Here is a 20,846-nt window from a genome sequence, read left to right as displayed (position 1 = left end):
CCTGACAGGGTTCGATGGAGCCCGACAGGGCCCGAGCAAACCCGACATGGCCCGAGCAAACTCGACAGGGTTCGACAAAGCCTGACAGGGCTCGATGGAGCCCGACAGGGCCCAAGGAAACCCGACAGGGCCCGACGGAGCCTGACGGGGCCCGAGCAAACCCGACAGGACTCGACGGAGCCTGACAGGGCCCGAGCAAACCCGACAGGGCTCGACGGAGCCCGACAGGGCCCGAGGAAACCAGACAGGTCCCGACGGAGCCCGACAGGGCCCTAGCAAACCCGACAGGGCCTGAGCAAACCCGACAGGGCCCGACGGAGCCCGACAGGGCCTGAGGAAACCAGACAGGGCCCGACGGAGCCCGACAGGGCCCGAGCAAACCCAACAGGGACCGACGGAGCTTGACAGGGCCCGAGCAAACCTGACAGGGCCCGACGGAGCCCGACAGGGCCCGAGCAAACCTGACAGGGGTCGACGGCGCCTGACAGGGTCTGAGCAAACCCGACAGGGCCCGAGCATACCTGACAGGGGTCGACGGAGCCTGACAGGGCCTGAGCAAACCCGACAGGACCCGACAAAGCCTGACAGGGTTCGATGGAGCCTGACATGGCCCGAACAAACCCGACATGGCTCGACGGAGCCCGACAGGGCTTGAGCAAACCCGACAGGGCCCGACAAAGCCCGACAGGGCCCGACGGAGCCCGACAGGGCCCGAGCAAACCCGACAAAGCCTCACAGAACCTGACAGGGCTCGATGGAGCCCAACAGGGCCCGAGGAAACCCGACAGGGCTAGACGGAGCCCGACAGGGCCCGAGCAAACCCGACAGGGCCCGACGGAGCCCGACAGGGCCCCAGCAAACCCGACAGGGCCCGAGCAAACCCGACAGGGCCTGACGGAGCCTGACAGGGCATGAGCAAACCCGACAGGGCTTGACGGAGCCTGACAGGGCCTGAGCAAACCCGACAGGGCCCGAGCAAACCTGATAGGGCCCGACGGAGCCCGACAGGGCCCGAGCAAACCTGACAGGGGTCGACGGAGCCTGACAGGGCCTGAGCAAACCCGACAGGGCCCGAGCATACCTGACAGGGGTCGACGGAGCCTGACAGGGCCTGAGCAAACCCGACAGGACCCGACAAAGCCTGACAGGGTTCGATGGAGCCCGACAGGGCCCGAGCAAACCCGACATGGCCCGAGCAAACTCGACAGGGTTCGACAAAGCCTGACAGGGCTCGATGGAGCCCGACAGGGCCCAAGGAAACCCGACAGGGCCCGACGGAGCCTGACGGGGCCCGAGCAAACCCGACAGGACTCGACGGAGCCTGACAGGGCCCGAGCAAACCCGACAGGGCTCGACGGAGCCCGACAGGGCCCGAGGAAACCAGACAGGTCCCGACGGAGCCCGACAGGGCCCTAGCAAACCCGACAGGGCCTGAGCAAACCCGACAGGGCCCGACGGAGCCCGACAGGGCCTGAGGAAACCAGACAGGGCCCGACGGAGCCCGACAGGGCCCGAGCAAACCCAACAGGGACCGACGGAGCTTGACAGGGCCCGAGAAAACCTGACAGGGCCCGACGGAGGCCGACAGGGCCCGAGCAAACCTGACAGGGGTCGACGGCGCCTGACAGGGTCTGAGCAAACCCGACAGGGCCCGAGCATACCTGACAGGGGTCGACGGAGCCTGACAGGGCCTGAGCAAACCCGACAGGACCCGACAAAGCCTGACAGGGTTCGATGGAGCCTGACATGGCCCGAACAAACCCGACATGGCTCGACGGAGCCCGACAGGGCTTGAGCAAACCCGACAGGGCCCGACAAAGCCCGACAGGGCCCGACGGAGCCCGACAGGGCCCGAGCAAACCCGACAAAGCCTCACAGAACCTGACAGGGCTCGATGGAGCCCAACAGGGCCCGAGGAAACCCGACAGGGCTAGACGGAGCCCGACAGGGCCCGAGCAAACCCGACAGGGCCCGACGGAGCCCGACAGGGCCCCAGCAAACCCGACAGGGCCCGAGCAAACCCGACAGGGCCTGACGGAGCCTGACAGGGCATGAGCAAACCCGACAGGGCTTGACGGAGCCTGACAGGGCCTGAGCAAACCCGACAGGGCCCGAGCAAACCTGATAGGGCCCGACGGAGGCCGACAGGGCCCGAGCAAACCTGACAGGGGTCGACGGAGCCTGACAGGGCCTGAGCAAACCCGACAGGGCCCGAGCATACCTGACAGGGGTCGACGGAGCCTGACAGGGCCTGAGCAAACCCGACAGGACCCGACAAAGCCTGACAGGGTTCGATGGAGCCCGACAGGGCCCGAGCAAACCCGACATGGCCCGAGCAAACTCGACAGGGTTCGACAAAGCCTGACAGGGCTCGATGGAGCCCGACAGGGCCCAAGGAAACCCGACAGGGCCCGACGGAGCCTGACGGGGCCCGAGCAAACCCGACAGGACTCGACGGAGCCTGACAGGGCCCGAGCAAACCCGACAGGGCTCGACGGAGCCCGACAGGGCCCGAGGAAACCAGACAGGTCCCGACGGAGCCCGACAGGGCCCTAGCAAACCCGACAGGGCCTGAGCAAACCCGACAGGGCCCGACGGAGCCCGACAGGGCCTGAGGAAACCAGACAGGGCCCGACGGAGCCCGACAGGGCCCTAGCAAACCCGACAGGGCTTGACAAAGCCTGACAGGGCCCGAGCAAACCCGACAGGGCCCGACAAAACCCGACAGGGCCCGACGGAGCCCGACAGGGCCCGAGCAAACCCGAAATGGCCCGACGGAGCCTGACAGGGCTCGATGGAGCCCGACAGGGCCCGAGGAAACCCGACAGGGCCCGACGGAGCCCGATAGGGCCCGAGCAAACCCGACAGGGCCTGACGAAGCCCGACAGGGCCCGAGCAAACCCGCAAGGGCCCGACGAAGCCTGACAGGGCTCGATGGAGCCCGACAGGGCCCGGGCAAACCCGACAGGGCACGCTGGAGCCCGACAGAGCCCGAGCAAACCTGACAGGGCCCGACAAGGCCCGACAGGGCCCGAGCAAACCTGACAGGGCACGAAGGAGTCCGACAGGGCCCGAGCAAACCCGACAGGGCCCAACGGATCCCGACAGGGCGCAAGCAAACCTGACAGGGCCCGACGGAGCCTGACAGGGCCCGAGCAAACCCGACAGGGCCTGACGGAGCGTGACAGGGCCCGAGCAAACCCGACAGGGCCCGAGTGAATCTGACAGGGCCCGACAGAGCCCGTCAAGACGCGGGCAAACCGAACAGGGCCTGACAAGGCCCGACAGGGCCTGAGCAAACCCGACAGGACCCGACAAAGCCTGACAGGGTCCGATGGAGCCCGACAGGGCCCGAGCAAACCCGACAGGGCTCGATGGAGCCCGACAGGGCCCGAGGAAACCCGACAGGGCGCGACGGAGCCTGACAGGGCCCGAGCAAACCCGACAGGGATCGACGGAGTCCGACAGGGCCTGAGGAAACCAGACAGGGCCCGACGGAGCCCGACAGGCCCCAAGCAAACCCGAAAGGGCCCGACGCAGCCCGACAGGCCCCAAGCAAACCCGAAAGGGCCCGACGGAGCCCGACAGGGCCCGAGGAAACCCGACAGGGCGGGACGGAGCCTGACAGGGCCCGAGCAAACCCGACAGGGCTCGACGGAGCCCGACAGGGCCTGAGGAAACCCGACAGGGTCCGACGAAGCCCAACAGGGCTTCAGCAAACCCGACAGGGCCGAGCAAACCCGACAGGGTCCGACGGAGCCCGACAGGGCCCGAGGAAACCAGACAGGGCCCGACGGAGCCCAACAGGGCCCTAGAAAACCAGACAGGGCCCGAGCAAACTCGACAGGGCCTGACAGAGCCTGACAGGGCCCGAGCAAACCCGACAGGACCCGACAAAGCCTGACAGGGTTCGATGGAGCCTGACAGGGCCCGAGCAAACCCGACATGGTTCGACGGAGCCCGACAGGGCCCAAGCAAATCCGACAGGGCCCGAGCAAACCGGACAGGGCCCGACGGAGCCTGACAGGGCCCGAGCAAACCCGACAGGGCCTGAGCAAACCTGACAGGGCACGAAGGAGTCCGACAGGGCCCGAGCAAACCCGACAGGGCCCAACGGATCCCGACAGGGCCTGAGCAAACCTGACAGGGCACGACGGAGCCCGACAGGGCCCGAGCAAACCCGACAGGGCCTGACGGAGCGTGACAGGGCCCGAGCAAACCCGACAGGGCCCGAGCGAATCTGACAGGGCCCGACGGAGCCCGACAGGGCCTGAGCAAACCCGACAGGGCCTGACAAGGCCCGACAGGGCCTGAGCAAACCCGACAGGACCCGACAAAGCCTGACAGGGTTCGATGGAGCCCGACAGGGCCCGAGCAAACCCGACAGGGCTCGATGGAGCCCGACAGGGCCCGAGGAAACCCGACAGGGCGCGACGGAGCCTGACAGGGCCCGAGCAAACCCGACAGGGATCGACGGAGCCCGACAGGGCCTGAGGAAACCAGACAGGGCCCGACGGAGCCCGACAGGGCCCTAGCAAACCCGACAGGGCTTGACAAAGCCTGACAGGGCCCGAGCAAACCCGACAGGGCCCGACGCAGCCCGACAGGCCCCAAGCAAACCCGAAAGGGCCCGACGGAGCCTGACAGGGCTCGATGGAGCCCGACAAGGCCCGAGGAAACCCGACAGGGCCCGACGGAGCCCGATAGGGCCCGAGCGAACCCGACAGGGCCTGACGAAGCCCGACAGGGCCCGAGCAAACCCGCAAGGGCCCGACGAAGCCTGACAGGGCTCGATGGAGCCCGACAGGGTCCGGGCAAACCCGACAGGGCACGCTGGAGCCCGACAGAGCCCGAGCAAACCCGACAGGGCACGACGGAGCCCGACAGGGCACGAGCATACCCGACAGGGCCTGACGGAGCCTGACAGGGCCCGAGCAAACCCGACAGGGCCCGAGCGAACCTGACTGGGCTTGACAAAGCCCGACAGGACGCGGGCAAACCCGACAGGGCCCGAGCAAACCTGACAGAACCCAACAAAGCCTGACAGGGTCCGATGGAGCCTGACAGGGCCCGAGCAAACCCGACAGGGCCCGAGCAAACCTAACAGGGCTCGATGGAGCCCGACAGGGCCCGAGGAAACCCGACAGGGCGGGACGGAGCCTGACAGGGCCCGAGCAAACCCGACAGGGCTCGACGGAGCCCGACAGGGCCTGAGGAAACCCGACAGGGTCCGACGAAGCCCAACAGGGCTTCAGCAAACCCGACAGGGCCGAGCAAACCCGACAGGGTCCGACGGAGCCCGACAGGGCCCGAGGAAACCAGACAGGGCCCGACGGAGCCCAACAGGGCCCTAGAAAACCAGACAGGGCCCGAGCAAACTCGACAGGGCCTGACAGAGCCTGACAGGGCCCGAGCAAACCCGACAGGACCCGACAAAGCCTGACAGGGTTCGATGGAGCCTGACAGGGCCCGAGCAAACCCGACATGGTTCGACGGAGCCCGACAGGGCCCAAGCAAATCCGACAGGGCCCGAGCAAACCGGACAGGGCCCGACGGAGCCTGACAGGGCCCGAGCAAACCCGACAGGGCCTGAGCAAACCTGACAGGGCACGAAGGAGTCCGACAGGGCCCGAGCAAACCCGACAGGGCCCAACGGATCCCGACAGGGCCTGAGCAAACCTGACAGGGCACGACGGAGCCCGACAGGGCCCGAGCAAACCCGACAGGGCCTGACGGAGCGTGACAGGGCCCGAGCAAACCCGACAGGGCCCGAGCGAATCTGACAGGGCCCGACGGAGCCCGACAGGGCCTGAGCAAACCCGACAGGGCCTGACAAGGCCCGACAGGGCCTGAGCAAACCCGACAGGACCCGACAAAGCCTGACAGGGTTCGATGGAGCCCGACAGGGCCCGAGCAAACCCGACAGGGCTCGATGGAGCCCGACAGGGCCCGAGGAAACCCGACAGGGCGCGACGGAGCCTGACAGGGCCCGAGCAAACCCGACAGGGATCGACGGAGCCCGACAGGGCCTGAGGAAACCAGACAGGGCCCGACGGAGCCCGACAGGGCCCTAGCAAACCCGACAGGGCTTGACAAAGCCTGACAGGGCCCGAGCAAACCCGACAGGGCCCGAGCAAACCCGACAGGGCCCGACGGAGCCCGACAGGGCCCAAGCAAACCCGAAAGGGCCCAACGGAGCCTGACAGGGCTCGATGGAGCTTGACAGGGCCCGAGGAAACCCGACAGGGCCCGACGGAGCCCGATAGGGCCCGAGCGAACCCGACAGGGCCTGACGGAGCCCGACAGGGCCCGAGCAAACCCGCAAGGGCCCGACGAAGCCTGACAGGGCTCGATGGAGCCCGACAGGGCCCGGGCAAACCCGACAGGGCACGCTGGAGCCCGACAGAGCCCGAGCAAACCCGACAGGGCGCGACGGAGCCCGACAGGGCACGAGCATACCCGACAGGGCCTGACGGAGCCTGACAGGGCCCGAGCAAACCCGACAGGGCCCGAGCGAACCTGACTGGGCTTGACAAAGCCCGACAGGACGCGGGCAAACCCGACAGGGCCCGAGCAAACCTGACAGAACCCAACAAAGCCTGACAGGGTCCGATGGAGCCTGACAGGGCCCGAGCAAACCCGACAGGGCCCGAGCAAACCTGACAGGGCTCGATGGAGCCCGACAGGGCCCGAGGAAACCCGACAGGGCGCGACGGAGCCTGACAGGGCCCGAGCAAACTCGACAGGGCTCGACGGAGCCCGACAGGGCCCGAGCAAACCCGACAGGGTCCGACGAAGCCCAACAGGGCTTCAGCAAACCCGACAGGGCCCGAGCAAACCCGACAGGGTCCGACGGAGCCCGACAGGGCCCGAGGAAACTAGACAGGGCCCGACGGAGCCCAACAGGGCCCTAGCAAACCCGACAGGGCCCGAGCAAACCCGACAGGGCCTGACGGAGCCTGACAGGGCCCGAGCAAACCCGCCAGGGCTCGACGGAGCCTGACAGGGCCTGAGCAAACCCGACAGGGCCCGAGCAAACCTGACAGGGCCCGACGGAGCCCAACAGGGCCCGAGCAAACCCGACAGGGACCGACGTAGCCCGACAGGGCCCGAGCAAACCTGACAGGGCCCGACGGAGCCCGACAAGGCCCGAGCAAACCTGACAGGGGTCGACGGCGCCTGACAGGGCCTGAGCAAACCCGACAGGGCCCGAGCATACCTGACAGGGGTCGACGGAGCCTGACAGGGCCTGAGCAAACCCGACAGGACCCGACAAAGCCTGACAGGGTTCGATGGAGCCTGACAGGGCCCGAGCAAACCCGACATGGCTCGACGGAGCTTGACAGGGCCCAAGCAAATCCGACAGGGCCCGAGCAAACCGGACAGGGCCCGACGGAGCCCGACACGGCCCTAGCAAACCCGATAGGGTCCGACGAAGCCTGACAGGGCTTCAGCAAACCCGACAGGGCCCGAGCAAACCCGACAGGGCCTGACGGAGCCTGACAGGGCTTGTCGGAGCCTGACAGGGCCTGAGTAAAACCGAAAGGGCCCGAACAAACCCGACAAAGCTCGACGGAGCCTGACAGGGCCCGAGCAATCCCGACAGGGCCCGACAAGGCCCGACAGGGCCCGAGCAAAACTGACAGGGCCCGACAAAGCCTGACAGGGCCCGACGGAGCCCGACAGGGCCCGAGCAAACCCGACAAAGCCTCACAGAGCCTGACAGGGCTCGATAGAGCCCGACAGGGCCCGAGGAAACCCGACAGGGCTAGACGGAGCCCGACAGGGCCCGAGCAAACCCGACAGGGCCTGACGGAGCCTGACAGGGCATGAGCAAACCCGACAAGGCTCGACGGAGCCTGACAGGGCCTGAGCAAAACCGACAGGGTCCGAGCAAAACTGATAGGGCCCGACGGATCCCGACAGAGCCCGAGCAAACCTGACAGGGGTCGAGGGAGCCTGACAGGGCCTGAGAAAACCCGACAGGGCCCGAGCAAACCCGACAGGGCCCGAGCATACCTGACAGGGGTCGACGGAGCCTGACAGGGCCTGAGCAAACCCGACAGTGCCCGAGCAAACCCGACAGGGCCCAACGGAGCCCGACAGAGCCCGAGCAAACCCGACAGGGCCCGACAAGGCCCGAGATGGCCAGAACAAACCTGACAGGACCTGACAAAGACTGACAGGGCCCGACGGAGCCCGACAGGGCCCGAGCAAACCCAAAAAGTCCCGACGGAGCCTGACAGGGCTCGATGGAACCCGACAGGGCCCGAGGAAACCCGACATGGCTCGACGGAGCCCGACAGGGCCCGAGCAAACCCGAAAGGGCCCGACGGAGCCTGACAGGGCTCGATGGAGCCCGACAGGGCCCGAGGAAACCCGACAGGGCCCGACGGAGCCCGACAGGGCCCAAGCAAACCCGACAGGGCCTGAGCAAACCCGACAGTGCCTGAGCAAACCCGACAGGGCCCGAGCAAACCCGACAGGGCCCGACGGAGCCTGACAGGGCTCGATGGAGACCGACAGAGCCCGAGGAAACCCGACAGGTCCCGACGGAGCCCGATAGGGCCCGAGCAAACCCGACAGGGCCTGACGGAGCCCGACAGGGCCCGAGCAAAGCCTGATAGGGTCCGACGGAGCCTGACAGGGCTCGATGGAGCCCGACAGGGCCCGAGGAAGCCCGACAGGGCCCGAGCAAACCCGTCAGGGCCCAAACAAACCCGACAGGGCCCGAACAAACCTGACAGGACCTGACAAAGCCTGACAGGGCCCGACGGAGCCCGACAGGGCCTGAGGAAACCAGACAGGGCCCGACGGAGCCCGACAGGGCGCTAGCAAACCCGACAGGGCCCGAGCAAACCCGACAGGGCTTGACGGAGCCTGACAGGGCCCGAGCAAACCCGACAGGGCCCGAGCAAACCCGACAGAGCCCGAGCAAACCCGACAGGGCCCAACGGAGCCCGACAGAGCCCGAGCAAACCCGACAGGGCCCGACAAGGCCCGACAGGGCCCGAACAAACCTGACAGGACCTGACAAAGCCTGACAGGGCCCGACGGAGCCCGACAGGGCCCGAGCAAACCAGAAAAGGCCTGACGGAGCCTGACAGGGCTCGATAGAGCCCGACAGGGCCAGAGGAAACCCGACAGGGCCCGACGGAGCCCGACAGGGCCCGAGCAAACCCGACAGGGCCCGACGGAACCCGACAGGGCCTGAGCAAACCCGACAGGGCCCGAGGAAATCCGACAGGGCCCGACGGAGCCTGACAGGGCCCGAGCAAACCTGACAGGGCTCGACGGAGCCCGACAGGGTATGAGCACACTCGACAAGGTCCGACGAAGCCTGACAGGGCTTCAGCAAACCTGACAGGGCCCGAGCAAAGCCGACAGGGCCCGACGGAGCCCGACAGGGTTCGACAAAGCCTGACAGGGCTTGATGGAGCCCGACAGGGCCCGAGGAAACCCGACAGGGCCCGACGGAGCCTGACAGGGCCCGAGCAAACCCGACAGGGCTCGATGGAGCCTGACAGGGCCCGAGCAAACCCGAAACGGCCCGAGCAAACCTGACAGGGCTCAAAGGAGCCCGACAGGGCCCGAGGAAACCAGACAGGGCCCGACAGAACCTGACAGGGCCCGAGCAAACCCGACATGGCCCGAGCAAACTCGACAGGGTTCGACAAAGCCTGACAGGGCTCGATGGAGCCCGAGAGGGCCCGAGGAAACCCGACAGGGCCCGACGGAGCCCGACAGGGCCCAAGCAAACCCGACAGGGCCTGAGCAAACCCGACAGTGCCTGAGCAAACCCGACAGGGCCCGAGCAAACCCGACAGGGCCCGACGGAGCCTGACAGGGCTCGATGGAGACCGACAGAGCCCGAGGAAACCCGACAGGGCCCGACGGAGCCCGATAGGGCCCGAGCAAACCCGACAGGGCCTGACGGAGCCCGACAGGGCCCGAGCAAAGCCTGATAGGGTCCGACGGAGCCTGACAGGGCTCGATGGAGCCCGACAGGGCCCGAGGAAGCCCGACAGGGCCCGAGCAAACCCGTCAGGGCCCAAACAAACCCGACAGGGCCCGAACAAACCTGACAGGACCTGACAAAGCCTGACAGGGCCCGACGGAGCCCGACAGGGCCTGAGGAAACCAGACAGGGCCCGACGGAGCCCGACAGGGCGCTAGCAAACCCGACAGGGCCCGAGCAAACCCGACAGGGCTTGACGGAGCCTGACAGGGCCCGAGCAAACCCGACAGGGCCCGAGCAAACCCGACAGAGCCCGAGCAAACCCGACAGGGCCCAACGGAGCCCGACAGAGCCCGAGCAAACCCGACAGGGCCCGACAAGGCCCGACAGGGCCCGAACAAACCTGACAGGACCTGACAAAGCCTGACAGGGCCCGACGGAGCCCGACAGGGCCCGAGCAAACCAGAAAAGGCCTGACGGAGCCTGACAGGGCTCGATAGAGCCCGACAGGGCCAGAGGAAACCCGACAGGGCTTGACGGAGCCCGACAGGGCCCGAGCAAACCCGACAGGGCCCGACGGAACCCGACAGGGCCCGAGCAAACCCGACAGGGCCCGAGGAAATCCGACAGAGCCCGACGGAGCCTGACAGGGCCCGAGCAAACCTGACAGGGCTCGACGGAGCCCGACAGGGTATGAGCACACTCGACAAGGTCCGACGAAGCCTGACAGGGCTTCAGCAAACCTGACAGGGCCCAAGCAAAGCCGACAGGGCCCGACGGAGCCCGACAGGGTTCGACAAAGCCTGACAGGGCTTGATGGAGCCCGACAGGGCCCGAGGAAACCCGACAGGGCCCGACGGAGCCTGACAGGGCCCGAGCAAACCCGACAGGGCTCGATGGAGCCTGACAGGGCCCGAGCAAACCCGAAACGGCCCGAGTAAACCTGACAGGGCTCAAAGGAGCTCGACAGGGCCCGAGGAAACCAGACAGGGCCCGACAGAACCTGACAGGGCCCGAGCAAACCCGACATGGCCCGAGCAAACTCGACAGGGTTCGACAAAGCCTGACAGGGCTCGATGGAGCCCGACAGGGCCCAAGGAAACCCGACAGAGCCCGACGGAGCCTGACAGGGCCCGAGCAAACCCGACAGGGCTCGACGGAGCCCGACAGGGCCTGAGGAAACCAGACAGGGCCCGACGGAGCCCGACAGGGCCCTAGCAAACCCGACAGGGCCTGAGCAAACCCGACAGGGCCCGACGGAGCCCGACAGGGCCTGAGGAAACCAGACAGGGCCCGACGGAGCCCGACAGGGCCCTAGCAAACCCGACAGGGCTTGACAAAGCCTGACAGGGCCCGAGCAAACCCGACAGGGCCCGAGCAAACCCGACAGGGCCCGACGGAGCCCGACAGGGCCCGAGCGAACCCGACAGGGCCTGACGAAGCCCGACAGGGCCCGAGCAAACCCGCAAGGGCCCGACGAAGCCTGACAGGGCTCGATGGAGCCCGACAGGGCCCGGGCAAACCCGACAGGGCACGCTGGAGCCCGACAGAGCCCGAGCAAACCCGACAGGGCCCGCAAGGCCCGACAGGGCCCGAGCAAACCTGACAGGACCTGACAAAGCCTGACAGGGCCCGACGGAGCCCGACAGGGCCTGAGCAAACCCGAAAGAGACCGACGGAGCCTGACAGGGCTCGATAGAGTCCGACAGGGCCCGAGGAAATCCGAAAGGGCCCGACGGAACCCGACAGGGCCCGAGCAAACCCGACAGGGCCCGACAGAGCCCGACAGGACCCGAGCAAACCCAACAGGGCCCGAGCAAACCCGACAGGGTTCGACAAAGCCTGACAGGGCTCGATGGAGCCCGACAGGGCCCGAGGAAACCCGACAGGGCCCGACGGAGCCTGACAGGGCCCGAGCAAACCCGACAGGGCCCGAGCAAACCTGACAGGGCTCGACGGAGCCTGACAGGGCCCGAGCAAAGCCGACAGGGCCCGAGCAAACCTGACAGGGCACGAAGGAGTCCGACAGGGCCCGAGGAAACCCGACAGGGCCCAACGGATCCCGACAGGGCCTGAGCAAACCTGACAGGGCCCGACGGAGCCTGACAGGGCCCGAGCAAACCCGACAGGGCCTGACGGAGCGTGACAGGGCCCAAGCAAACCCGACAGGGCCCGAGCGAATCTGACAGGGCCCGACGGAGCCCGACAGGGCCTGAGCAAACCCGACAGGGCCTGACAAGGCCCAACAGGGCCTGAGCAAACCCGACAGGACCCGACAAAGCCTGACAGGGTCCGATGGAGCCCGACAGGGCCCGAGCAAACCCGACAGGGCTCGATGGAGCCCGACAGGGCCCGAGGAAACCCGACAGGGCGCGACGGAGCCTGACAGGGCCCGAGCAAACCCGCCAGGGATCGACGGAGTCCGACAGGGCCTGAGGAAACCAGACAGGGCCCGACGGAGCCCGACAGGGCCCTAGCAAACCCGACAGGGCTTGACAAAGCCTGACAGGGCCCGAGCAAACCCGACAGGGCCCGACGGAGCCCGACAGGGCCCAAGCAAACCCGAAAGGGCCCGACGGAGCCTGACAGGGCTCGATGGAGCCCGACAGGGCCCGAGGAAACCCGACAGGGCCCGACGGAGCCCGATAGGGCCCGAGCGAACCCGACAGGGCCTGACGGAGCCCGACAGGGCCCGAGCAAACCCGCAAGGGCCCGACGAAGCCTGACAGGGGTCGATGGAGCCCGACAGGGCCCGGGCAAACCCGAAAGGGCACGCTGGAACCCGACAGAGCCCGAGCAAACCCGACAGGGCGCGACGGAGCCCGACAGGGCACGAGCATACCCGACAGGGCCTCACGGAGCCTGACAGGGCCCGAGCAAACCCGACAGGGCCCGAGCGAACCTGACTGGGCTTGACAAAGCCTGACAGGACGCGGGCAAACCCGACAGGGCCCGAGCAAACCTGACAGAACCCAACAAAGCCTGACAGGGTCCGATGGAGCCTGACAGGGCCCGAGCAAACCCGACAGGGCCCGAGCAAACCTGACAGGGCTCGATGGAGCCCGACAGGGCCCGAGGAAACCCAACAGGGCGCGACGGAGCCTGACAGGGCCCGAGCAAACCGGACAGGGCTCGACGGAGCCTGACAGGGCCCGAGCAAACCCGACAGGGTCCGACGAAGCCCAACAGGGCTTCAGCAAACCCGACAGGGCCCGAGCAAACCCGACAGGGTCCGACGGAGCCCAACAGGGCCCGAGGAAACCAGACAGGGCCTGACGGAGCCCAACAGGGCCCTAGCAAACCCGACAGGGCCCGAGCAAACCCAACAAGGCCTGACGGAGCCTGACAGGGCCCGAGCAAACCCGCCAGGGCTCGACGGAGCCTGACAGGGCCTGAGCAAACCCGACAGGGCCCGAGCAAACCTGACAGGGCCCGACGGAGCCCAACAGGGCCCGAGTAAACCCGACAGGGACCGACGGAGCCCGACAGGGCCCGAGCAAACCTGACAGGGCCCGACAGAGCCCGACAGGGCCCGAGCAAACCTGACAGTGGTCGACGGCGCCTGACAGGGCCTGAGCAAACCTGACAGGGCCCGAGCATACCTGGCAGGGGTCGACGGAGCCTGACAGGGCCTGAGCAAACCCGACAGGACCCGACAAAGCCTGACAGGGTTCGATGGAGCCTGACAGGGCCCTAGCAAACCCGACATGGCTCGACGGAGCTTGACAGGGCCCAAGCAAATCCGACAGGGCCCGAGCAAACCGGACAGGGCCCGACGGAGCCCGACACGGCCCTAGCAAACCCGATAGGGTCCGACGAAGCCTGACAGGGCTTCAGCAAACCCGACAGGGCCCGAGCAAACCCGACAGGGCCTGACGGAGCCTGACAGGGCCCGAGGAAACCCGACAGAGCCCGACGGAGCCCGAGATGGCCCGAACAAACCCGACAGGGCCCGAGCAAACCTGACAGGGCTTGTCGGAGCCTGACAGGGCCTGAGTAAAACCGAAAGGGCCCGAACAAACCCGACAAAGCTCGACGGAGCCTGACAGGGCCCGAGCAATCCCGACAGGGCCCGACAAGGCCCGACAGGGCCCGAGCAAAACTGACAGGGCCCGACAAAGCCTGACAGGGCCCGACGGAGCCCGACAGGGCCCGAGCAAACCCGACAGGGCTAGACGGAGCCCGACAGGGCCCGAGCAAACCCGACAGGGCCTGACGGAGCCTGACAGGGCATGAGCAAACCCGACAGGGCTCGACGGAGCCTGACAGGGCCTGAGCAAAACCGACAGGGCCCGAGCAAACCTGATAGGGCCCGACGGATCCCGACAGGGCCCGAGCAAACCTGACAGGGGTCGAGGGAGCCTGACAGGGCCTGAGAAAACCCGACAGGGCCCGAGCAAACCCGACAGGGCCCGAGCATACCTGACAGGGGTCGACGGAGCCTGACAGGGCCTGAGCAAACCCGACAGTGCCCGAGCAAACCCGACAGGGCCCAACGGAGCCCGACAGAGCCCGAGCAAACCCGACAGGGCCCGACAAGGCCCGAGATGGCCAGAACAAACCTGACAGGACCTGACAAAGCCTGACAGGGCCCGACGGAGCCCGACAGGGCCCGAGCAAACCCAAAAAGTCCCGACGGAGCCTGACAGGGCTCGATGGAACCCGACAGGGCCCGAGGAAACCCGACATGGCTCGACGGAGCCCGACAGGGCCCGAGCAAACCCGAAAGGGCCCGACGGAGCCTGACAGGGCTCGATGGAGCCCGACAGGGCCCGAGGAAACCCGACAGGGCCCGACGGAGCCCGACAGGGCCCAAGCAAACCCGACAGGGCCTGAGCAAACCCGACAGTGCCTGAGCAAACCCGACAGGGCCCGAGCAAACCCGACAGGGCCCGACGGAGCCTGACAGGGCTCGATGGAGACCGACAGAGCCCGAGGAAACCCGACAGGTCCCGACGGAGCCCGATAGGGCCCGAGCAAACCCGACAGGGCCTGACGGAGCCCGACAGGGCCCGAGCAAAGCCTGATAGGGTCCGACGGAGCCTGACAGGGCTCGATGGAGCCCGACAGGGCCCGAGGAAGCCCGACAGGGCCCGAGCAAACCCGTCAGGGCCCAAACAAACCCGACAGGGCCCGAACAAACCTGACAGGACCTGACAAAGCCTGACAGGGCCCGACGGAGCCCGACAGGGCCTGAGGAAACCAGACAGGGCCCGACGGAGCCCGACAGGGCCCTAGCAAACCCGACAGGGCCCGAGCAAACCCGACAGGGCTTGACGGAGCCTGACAGGGCCCGAGCAAACCCGACAGGGCCCGAGCAAACCCAACAGAGCCCGAGCAAACCCGACAGGGCCCAACAGAGCCCGACAGAGCCCGAGCAAACCCGACAGGGCCCGACAAGGCCCGACAGGGCCCGAACAAACCTGACAGGACCTGACAAAGCCTGACAGGGCCCGACGGAGCCCGACAGGGCCCGAGCAAACCAGAAAAGGCCTGACGGAGCCTGACAGGGCTCGATAGAGCCCGACAGGGCCAGAGGAAACCCGACAGGGCCCGACGGAGCCCGACAGGGCCCGAGCAAACCCGACAGGGCCCGACGGAACCCGACAGGGCCTGAGCAAACCCGACAGGGCCCGAGGAAATCCGACAGGGCCCGACGGAGCCTGACAGGGCCCGAGCAAACCTGACAGGGCTCGACGGAGCCCGACAGGGTATGAGCACACTCGACAAGGTCCGACGAAGCCTGACAGGGCTTCAGCAAACCTGACAGGGCCCGAGCAAAGCCGACAGGGCCCGACGGAGCCCGACAGGGTTCGACAAAGCCTGACAGGGCTTGATGGAGCCCGACAGGGCCCGAGGAAACCCGACAGGGCCCGACGGAGCCTGACAGGGCCCGAGCAAACCCGACAGGGCTCGATGGAGCCTGACAGGGCCCGAGCAAACCCGAAACGGCCCGAGCAAACCTGACAGGGCTCAAAGGAGCCCGACAGGGCCCGAGGAAACCAGACAGGGCCCGACAGAACCTGACAGGGCCCGAGCAAACCCGACATGGCCCGAGCAAACTCGACAGGGTTCGACAAAGCCTGACAGGGCTCGATGGAGCCCGAGAGGGCCCGAGGAAACCCGACAGGGCCCGACAGAGCCCGACAGGGCCCAAGCAAACCCGACAGGGCCTGAGCAAACCCGACAGTGCCTGAGCAAACCCGACAGGGCCCGAGCAAACCCGACAGGGCCCGACAGAGCCTGATAGGGCTCGATGGAGACCGACAGAGCCCGAGGAAACCCGACAGGGCCCGACGGAGCCCGATAGGGCCCGAGCAAACCCGACAGGGCCTGACGGAGCCCGACAGGGCCCGAGCAAAGCCTGATAGGGTCCGACGGAGCCTGACAGGGCTCGATGGAGCCCGACAGGGCCCGAGGAAGCCCGACAGGGCCCGAGCAAATCCGTCAGGGCCCAAACAAACCCGACAGGGCCCGAACAAACCTGACAGGACCTGACAAAGCCTGACAGGGCCCGACGGAGCCCGACAGGGCCTGAGGAAACCAGACAGGGCCCGACGGAGCCCGACAGGGCGCTAGCAAACCCGACAGGGCCCGAGCAAACCCGACAGGGCTTGACGGAGCCTGACAGGGCCCGAGCAAACCCGACAGGGCCCGAGCAAACCCGACAGAGCCCGAGCAAACCCGACAGGGCCCAACGGAGCCCGACAGAGCCCGAGCAAACCCGACAGGGCCCGACAAGGCCCGACAGGGCCCGAACAAACCTGACAGGACCTGACAAAGCCTGACAGGGCCCGACGGAGCCCGACAGGGCCCGAGCAAACCAGAAAAGGCCTGACGGAGCCTGACAGGGCTCGATAGAGCCCGACAGGGCCAGAGGAAACCCGACAGGGCCCGACGGAACCCGACAGGGCCCGAGCAAACCCGACAGGGCCCGAGGAAATCCGACAGAGCCCGACGGAGCCTGACAGGGCCCGAGCAAACCTGACAGGGCTCGACGGAGCCCGACAGGGTATGAGCACACTCGACAAGGTCCGACGAAGCCTGACAGGGCTTCAGCAAACCTGACAGGGCCCGAGCAAAGCCGACAGGGCCCGACGGAGCCTGACAGGGTTCGACAAAGCCTGACAGGGCTTGATGGAGCCCGACAGGGCCCGAGGAAACCCGACAGGGCCCGACGGAGCCTGACAGGGCCCGAGCAAACCCGACAGGGCTCGATGGAGCCTGACAGGGCCCGAGCAAACCCGAAACGGCCCGAGCAAACCTGACAGGGCTCAAAGGAGCTCGACAGGGCCCGAGGAAACCAGACAGGGCCCGACAGAACCTGACAGGGCCCGAGCAAACCCGACATGGCCCGAGCAAACTCGACAGGGTTCGACAAAGCCTGACAGGGCTCGATGGAGCCCGACAGGGCCCAAGGAAACCCGACAGAGCCCGACGGAGCCTGACAGGGCCCGAGCAAACCCGACAGGGCTCGACGGAGCCCGACAGGGCCTGAGGAAACCAGACAGGGCCCGACGGAGCCCGACAGGGCCCTAGCAAACCCGACAGGGCCTGAGCAAACCCGACAGGGCCCGACGGAGCCCGACAGGGCCTGAGGAAACCAGACAGGGCCCGACGGAGCCCGACAGGGCCCTAGCAAACCCGACAGGGCTTGACAAAGCCTGACAGGGCCCGAGCAAACCCGACAGGGCCCGAGCAAACCCGACAGGGCCCGACGGAGCCCGACAGGGCCCGAGCGAACCCGACAGGGCCTGACGAAGCCCGACAGGGCCCGAGCAAACCCGCAAGGGCCCGACGAAGCCTGACAGGGCTCGATGGAGCCCGACAGGGCCCGGGCAAACCCGACAGGGCACGCTGGAGCCCGACAGAGCCCGAGCAAACCCGACAGGGCCCGCAAGGCCCGACAGGGCCCGAGCAAACCTGACAGGACCTGACAAAGCCTGACAGGGCCCGACGGAGCCCGACAGGGCCTGAGCAAACCCGAAAGAGACCGACGGAGCCTGACAGGGCTCGATAGAGTCCGACAGGGCCCGAGGAAAACCGACAGGGCCCGACGGAACCCGAGAGGGCCCGAGGAAATCCGAAAGGGCCTGACGGAGCCTGACAGGGCCCGAGCAAACCCGACAGGGCCCGACAGAGCCCGACAGGACCCGAGCAAACCCAACAGGGCCCGAGCAAACCCGACAGGGTTCGACAAAGCCTGACAGGGCTCGATGGAGCCCGACAGGGCCCGAGGAAACCCGACAGGGCCCGACGGAGCCTGACATGGCCCGAGCAAACCCGACAGGGCCCGAGCAAACCTGACAGGGCACGAAGGAGTCCGACAGGGCCCGAGCAAACCCGACAGGGGCCAACGGATCCCGACAGGGCCTGAGCAAACCTGACAGGGCCCGACGGAGCCTGACAGGGCCCGAGCAAACCCGACAGGGCCTGACGGAGCGTGACAGGGCCCAAGCAAACCCGACAGGGCCCGAGCGAATCTGACAGGGCCCGACGGAGCCCGACAGGGCCTGAGCAAACCCGACAGGGCCTGACAAGGCCCAACAGGGCCTGAGCAAACCCGACAGGACCCGACAAAGCCTGACAGGGTCCGATGGAGCCCGACAGGGCCCGAGCAAACCCGACAGGGCTCGATGGAGCCCGACAGGGCCCGAGGAAACCCGACAGGGCGCGACGGAGCCTGACAGGGCCCGAGCAAACCCGCCAGGGATCGACGGAGTCCGACAGGGCCTGAGGAAACCAGACAGGGCCCGACGGAGCCCGACAGGGCCCTAGCAAACCCGACAGGGCTTGACAAAGCCTGACAGGGCTCGATGGAGCCCGACAGGGCCCGAGGAAACCCGACAGGGCCCGACGGAGCCCGATAGGGCCCGAGCGAACCCGACAGGGCCCGACGGAGCCTGACGGGGCCCGAGAAAACCCGACAGGACTCGACGGAGCCTGACAGGGCCCGAGCAAACCCGACAGGGCTCGACCGAGCCCGACAGGGCCCGAGGAAACCAGACAGGTCCCGACGGAGCCCGACAGGGCCCGAGCAAACCCGACAGGGCTTGACAAAGCCTGACAGGGCCCGAGCAAACCCGACAGGGCCCGACGGAGCCCGACAGGGCCCAAGCAAACCCGAAAGGGCCCGACGGAGCCTGACAGGGCTCGATGGAGCCCGACAGGGCCCGAGGAAACCCGACAGGGCCCGACGGAGCCCGATAGGGCCCGAGCGAACCCGACAGGGCCTGACGGAGCCCGACAGGGCCCGAGCAAACCCGCAAGGGCCCGACGAAGCCTGACAGGGGTCGATGGAGCCCGACAGGGCCCGGGCAAACCCGAAAGGGCACGCTGGAACCCGACAGAGCCCGAGCAAACCCGACAGGGCGCAACGGAGCCCGACAGGGCACGAGCATACCCGACAGGGCCTCACGGAGCCTGACAGGGCCCGAGCAAACCTGACAGGGCCCGAGCGAACCTGACTGGGCTTGACAAAGCCTGACAGGACGCGGGCAAACCCGACAGGGCCCGAGCAAACCTGACAGAACCCAACAAAGCCTGACAGGGTCCGATGGAGCCTGACAGGGCCCGAGCAAACCCGACAGGGCCCGAGCAAACCTGACAGGGCTCGATGGAGCCCGACAGGGCTCGAGGAAACCCGACAGGGCGCGACGGAGCCTGACAGGGCCCGAGCAAACCCGACAGGGCTCGACGGAGCCTGACAGGGCCCGAGCAAACCCGACAGGGTCCGACGAAGCCCAACAGGGCTTCAGCAAACCCGACAGGGCCCGAGCAAACCCGACAGGGACCGACAGAGCCCGACAGGGCCCAAGGAAACCAGACAGGGCCTGACGGAGCCCAACAGGGCCCTAGCAAACCCGACAGGGCCCGAGCAAACCCAACAGGGCCTGACGGAGCCTGACAGGGCCCGAGCAAACCCGCCAGGGCTCGACGGAGCCTGACAGGGCCTGAGCAAACCTGACAGGGCCCGAGCAAACCTGACAGGGCCCGACGGAGCCCAACAGGGCCCGAGTAAACCCGACAGGGACCGACGGAGCCCGACAGGGCCCGAGCAAACCTGACAGGGCCCGACAGAGTCCGACATGGCCCGAGCAAACCTGACAGGGGTCTACGGCGCCTGACAGGGCCTGAGCAAACCCGACAGGGCCCGAGCATACCTGGCAGGGGTCGACGGAGCCTGACAGGGCCTGAGCAAACCCGACAGGACCCGACAAAGCCTGACAGGGTTCGATGGAGCTTGACAGGGCCCGAGCAAACCCGACATGGCTCGACGGAGCCCGACAGGGCCCAAGCAAATCCGACAGGGCCCGAGCAAACCGGACAGGGCCCGACGGAGCCCGACACGGCCCTAGCAAACCCGACAGGGTCCGACGAAGCCTGACAGGGCTTCAGCAAACCCGACAGGGCCCGAGCAAACCCGACAGGGCCTGACGGAGCCTGACAGGGCCCGAGGAAACCCGACAGAGCCCGACGGAGCCCGAGATGGCCCGAGCAAACCCGACAGGGCCCGAGCAAACCTGACAGGGCTTGTCGGAGCCTGACAGGGCCTGAGTAAAACCGAAAGGGCCCGAACAAACCCGACAAAGCTCGACGGAGCCCGACAGGGCCCGAGCAATCCCGACAGGGCCCGACAAGGCCCGACAGGGCCCGAGCAAACCCGACAGGGCCCGACAAAGCCTGACAGGGCTCGACAAAGCCCGACAGGGCCCGAGCAAACCCGACAAAGCCTCACAGAGCCTGACAGGGCTCGATGGAGCCCGACAGGGCCCGAGGAAACCCGACAGGGCTAGACGGAGCCCGACAGGGCCCGAGCAAACCCGACAGGGCTCGACGGAGCCCGACAGGGCCCCAGGAAACCCGACAGGGCCCGAGCAAACCCGAC

This window comes from Patagioenas fasciata, chromosome 13 (assembly GCF_037038585.1).
Source record: "Patagioenas fasciata isolate bPatFas1 chromosome 13, bPatFas1.hap1, whole genome shotgun sequence".
Classification (NCBI taxonomy): domain Eukaryota; kingdom Metazoa; phylum Chordata; class Aves; order Columbiformes; family Columbidae; genus Patagioenas; species Patagioenas fasciata.
The sequence above is the reverse complement of the archived record's forward strand: the minus strand, read 5'-3'. Positions refer to the sequence as shown.